This window comes from Ambystoma mexicanum, chromosome 1q, assembly GCF_040938575.1.
Source record: "Ambystoma mexicanum isolate Mex_15411 chromosome 1q, UKY_AmexF1_1, whole genome shotgun sequence".
NCBI classification, from domain to species: Eukaryota; Metazoa; Chordata; class Amphibia; order Caudata; family Ambystomatidae; genus Ambystoma; species Ambystoma mexicanum.
In genome coordinates, this window is record NC_090922.1 from 1,547,625,319 (window position 1) to 1,547,631,318 (window position 6,000).

A 6,000-nucleotide genomic window follows, 5' to 3' on the forward strand; every position below is an offset into this window, starting at 1 on the left:
CAGCGCTGGCCAGCCCGGAGATCAATGGGAGGAGGATCTGTTGGCTACCCAACACTGATGATATTGTTCTGTTGGATAAAATGGCAATGGTTGCAGTGTTTACCGACCAGGTTAGGCGAGTATGCCAAGATAAATGGACCGTCCATCAATCCAACAAAACTAAGGTTGTTGTCTTTAGGCATGCACGAAAAAAGATCCACTATTCAAAATGGGTACAGGAGGGCCAGGCTATCCCATGGGTTGAAGAAACAACCTATCTGGGCTATATGGTATGCGCATCACCAGTAGTAAATAAAGTAGAATTGGATGTGAATGGGACAATCATGCTACTCGTTCCCTAAATGAAAAAGGTTGTTGCCAAATATTGTAAATTCTCAATTCTTCCCCTGATGAAATATTACATAGCAAAAGTTATCCCTGTGATTTTATATGAACTAGAGGCCAAACCATTGCTTTGGTACATACATTGGGGAAAAAACGGAGTGCCTCATATGGAAGAGAGTGCATGGGTTACCAATGAGCGCACCAATTTCTAGATTGAGATTTGAGCTGGGCTTAAAATCTTTGGGCTCTCTTGTAGACTGGAAATTGCTGTCAGTGCACAGGATCACACGTTATACAGTGAGATTAAGGCTCATCTTGAGCACTCTAAATCAAAGACCCTTTCGAACCTTTGAGATAAGGGATCTTTGTAAAAATGGACGTAGATTATGAAACACTAATCAACAATCCCCTAAAAGTAAAGAGGGCAGTGGAACTGAGCGATTGGATCGCAACAATTGAAAACTTGCGAAACTCAATTCCCCGCCCAAATTCATTCTTAACGGTTGATAAGAAATTGGGCTATCTTTTGAGATATTTGGTAAAATTCCCTGAATGGAAGTTCAGAAAAAATATCCTTAGAATTCGCTTGAATCTAACCCACACTGGTGAGGTACTGGCCAAATGAAGGCAAGGAGAAGCAGCTCATAAACTGTTTGAAATATGTAAAAATCCATCAAATCAAATGCTAAGACATCTGTTAATGGAATGCAAGGGCACTTGGCCCGCTAGAGTGGCATTGTTTGGGAGATTTGTGGACATGGAGGAGGGAATTGAGTCAGATAGTTATGGGACCGACTGATCTCTGGGCACGAAACGGCATTAACAATAAATGTGGTGCACGTCTTAGAAAGAAGCAATATCGTTTTCTGAAGCCATTCGCCACTGGAATTTGTGGACTGTGGTGCACTGCTTAACTTTTCGGCTCGAAAGACACTGGGTGTCCAAGATTAGGTCTTTGGGTTTGGGAATCACAAATGAGAAGCATTATGAACGATCTACTATCCACACTGTTTAAGAAATGTGTGGTGAATGTTTGTGGTCGCAATGCAAGGAAAAACGTATTGTTTTGTTTTCTTAGAATGTTTTTATTACGATTGTCTACTTTTAATTTCTATGTAACTCTTTTTGTAAAAGGTTCTTGAAACCATATACAAATTAAAAAAAATATATCAATTTAGCAACACAAGCAGAGAGATAACCTTTGGGTGGTAGCCATCAGGTTACAAATGATGCAGAAGGGAAGAATTATAGATCCTTTGCATCAATTTTCATATGAAAAAAGAAACCTACTTTCAGGTAACTATGGAGACTAAGATATTGGCGGTACTGCGTTTTCAGTGTGAATAATAGGTATTGCCATGTTAGATGATAGGAACCATGTTAAACTGCACCCATAGTAAGGTACATCTTGATTGTATAAGAAGTATTTCATACAAAGTGGTCACTGCTTTGTGCATAAATCGTGTATAATATCAAACTATTAAGCATATAATCTGGATGTTTGAATAGGAAGAAGTAAATTTGGTCATTTATTGCCCCCATATAGTTGCGAATAACACTAACTTTCCGGATAGAGCCACAGAAGGGAAATCCGTGAGAATGACTTTACACACTATGAAAAATCGAAAAGTCTGTCAAATTGAAATACAGCCCACTGTTGTACTGTATAACCGGTCTAAATAAGGTTTTAGGGTACAAGTTTTTAATAAGTTTGGTTATTTTGTATCATAGTGTCCTATTAACAAGGCCATGTGCATCAACAAACGTGTTATTTAGCTCACGTTCCATCCACAACAAGCGTCCTGAAGACGGGTCGGAAGAAACACACAAAACAGTTCACAATGGTGCTTCCTTCACACCCAGAAACACGAATAAGTGTAGACATCCATCAGAGAAGACCATTATGTTAAACGTATCTCTCACTTTTGTTACTAACCTCACAAAAGCATTTTTCAGAAACATAAGATCAAGGTTATCTCTCCGCTTCTGTTGCTAAATTTCTACCCAACGCGTTTGTTCAGAAACATCCATTTTTTGTATGGGTTTTCATTTTTATAATGTTATATATGTATATGAATTAAAATATGTGTTTAATCTGACTTGGTATACTACTGCGTAAGTAATATGTTGCAGTTTTATAGTACATAAACGGTGGGCATTGACGATCTAAGTGTGTAAAAGCAGGGTAGCTTCCTGTGGAATCCTTTTTCGTTGACTTGTAGCTGAGGAAGCAGTCTGAAAATCCTGTCCTACCTTAACAGGCCTCATCTATTGACAGGGAATGTTGTGCTTAATTTCAGAATCGGACATAAAATATGTGTATTTGCTCTGTATTATGTCCTCTTGAATTTAAAATGCTCTTACCTTTTATTTAAGCAATAAGCCCCGGGCCTGCGGGCCATTACTCCATAAGGTAATGCCCCTAGGGCCCATAGTTACAGGGCCTTAACGAAGGCCCGCGGGCATTACCTTCTGCATTAATGGACCGATGGCTTCGGGCATGTTACATGGGTAGGAGAGTATTGGTAGTGTTTGTTATTTTGGTTGGTTTTGGCCTTTCCCATTGGGGGCATCATGAACGGAGCAGTTATTCGTTGTTAATGATTTGGAAAGAGTTGTAATTCCAGCAGCTACACATGATGGAAATGTGAATTATGGATTATACTCTGGGATTGATCAAGATGTGTTACACTGTTGCGTGAAAGAAGTGAGCTGAGAGATAGTATGTTTAAATAAAAAAGTATTAATTTACATGTGAAGAGATAGAGGAGCAACTCCTGTTTAAGATCGGATCCTGGAACACCAGAGGCTTTTCACACTTATTTCAGGACCCATGGCCAGCTGACCTTGACATAGGGCCTCATTCCAAGATTGGAGGTAGCCCGGGTCCGGCACCAGTGTTGTTCAATGGGGACTTACCGGTCCATTCCGACCCTGGAGGGACCGGTAAGTCCCCATTGAACAAACCATTTCCCATTCCCATTTGAGCCCCCATAGGGCTCAATGGGAATGGGGAGGGCGCTAATAACGGGCTTGCGAATAGCAAGCCCGTTATTAGCGCCCTGGTACCTTAGTGGGACCCGTAAAGGACGTGTGGTCCGACCACACATCCCTTACGGTTCCCGCTAAGGGACCTCGGAATTGGGCGGTAGGGGATTACCGGCACCAGTCTCCTTACTGGTGCCGGTAATCCCTTACCGCCAAACTCATAATGACCCCCATAGTCTGTCTCCAGGAAAATTGGTTGGATACCTGCCCGATCTCTGACATCTACGAAGTGGTCATCAATCCTGCCTTTAAAAAATCTAGAGGAAGACCAATGGCTGGCTTACTAACATTTGCAAAAAAAAAAGGCTTGGGTTGTCGAATTAATAACTCTGTAAACTATTCGGCATTTACACCAACCACGATTACCGTAGCAGAGAAGCTAAACAACATCTCTAACCAACTCAATGTCATCAACTTATACTGGAATCACCTCATGACATTCATCGACCAAGTCTCAACAGTAGTTCATGAACTTCTGTTAGCCAACGAGACAGCAAACATCATAATTTGCGGAGACTTAAATATTAATTGTTTGTCTGTAAACAACAAAAACACTGAAGTTATTTACACACACAACAGTGTGGCCGCAAGGTGGATGCTGGAGATGGATGTAAGAAACCTTGCCATGTTAAATGGAAACACCATCAGTGACATACCGGCTAATTCAACATGGAGGAGAAAAGAGCAAAATTCCACTCTGGATTACTCCTTCGTATCCGAAAAAATCCAGCAAATGACTTCATCTTTGCTCATAGTGCCCATTGTGCACAGCGATCACGAGAGGGTGATTCTGTCTATGGCAGGCTCAAGGCAAACGGAACACAGGCCATGGAATCATCCGATCTTGGTGGAGCCAAACAGAATAAGACTGAAACCTCAAACGGAAGAGGTGTCTGCGATTAAAAATATCTATATCAATGAAGAACTTGGAGTGGAATACGTTCATCTACTCCAACAATTTGTGGAAAAAAAGCAGGGCCTGAGAAATCTAGGCTTTGCCAACAAACACAAATTTGATGTGGAGGTTATGAGACAGAAGAGGGCTTTATGCAACTCCATAAGAAATATAAGAGCTAAGGACGCCATAAGCTACCTGAATGCAAAGCGCATTGCCAAACAAAAATATAAAAATTGGCTGAGAGCCCATAAAGACCTAATGTTCCAAAACGATGCAGAACACTTGATGAAAAAGATGGGAAATAACTCGGCTGAGTTTTGGAAAATTCTGAATAATGAAGGTGCCCCTCAACCAGCACTGATGACCAACATGGTACCTGAAACAGTGTGGATATCTCGCTACTCTGAGCTCTACCGTAAAAAAGGCAAGTGGACGTACCACTCAACATCGACACTGGAAAGATGGAATCTCAACTTCACCACAGAAGAGGTCCTGCTGATAATCAACAATGTTAGTCCCTCGCGGGCACATGGGCCCGATGGCCTGACAAACTTTACCTTAAAACAAAACCCTGAAATATGGGCTGAGGTGTGTAAAGAGCTTTTTAATAGAGTCTGTAGTCGGCGTGTCACTCCAAAATCATGGAAGAAAGCCATAATAGTTCCCATTATCAAGAAAGGAAACTGCTTGGAGCCCAAAAACTATCGCCCCATAGCGCTCTTGGATGTGCTGGGAAAAGTTTATGCCTCAATGCTCCAAAAGAAACTGGCAGCCTGGATTTCGGATAGTGGCCATATGGACGCAAGACAGACTGGTTTTGTAAAGGGAGTTGGATGCGGCCTAAACCTCCTGCTCTTACACTTGTTAAAAATGGAATCCATAAGATCAGGGAGACAGTTCTACTTAGCTCTGATTGACTTTTCTCATGCCTTTGATTCCATTGATCGAGAGCTCCTTTGGACCAAGATGTCAAACTGGGGGTGACCTGACAGCTTACTAGCCGCAATTAAAGAACTCCACACCGCCACTACCATCAAGGTGCGATTAGATCAGAGTGGAACCTTAACGGAAAAAATTAACACCTTTAGCGGTGTGAAGCAGGGATGCCCATTGGCGGTAATAATCTTCAACCTGTTTCTGTCTGACATAGGCAGCGCAATCAACGAGCCTCGATCATTCTCGCCAAAAATCAACAGGTCCGCCTTAAGCTGGATGCCATACGCGGACAACCTGATCCTGTTGGACTCAACACCGATTGGTCTCCAGTGAAAAATGAACGCACTAAAATGCTATTTGGAGAGTAATGGTTTGGTCATCAACAACGCAAAGAGTGAAATACTAACGCTACAGAATTTACACATAGGTGGACATGGACATAATAAAACATTTAAGTGGCACCTAGGAAAAGAAACTGTAAGCACTGTAGAAACCACTAGATACCTTGGGATGCAGATTGACGCAACCATAAATGATAGGCACTGGATGGAGATCGCTAAAATAAAATGTCGTCAATTCGCTAACCAGGCTTTGATCTTGAACAGAAAATACGGGAAGTTCTCACTAAGGCCAGTGATAATTTTCTACCAACAGAAAGTGGTCCCAGCCCTGATTTATGGAGCAGAACACGCTTGTGTATGCCCGGAAAAACTTTGGTCAACCATGGAACACATATTTTGGGTGAAAATTCTACATCTACCCAATAATACTTCAACAGCTTGTATACGATACGA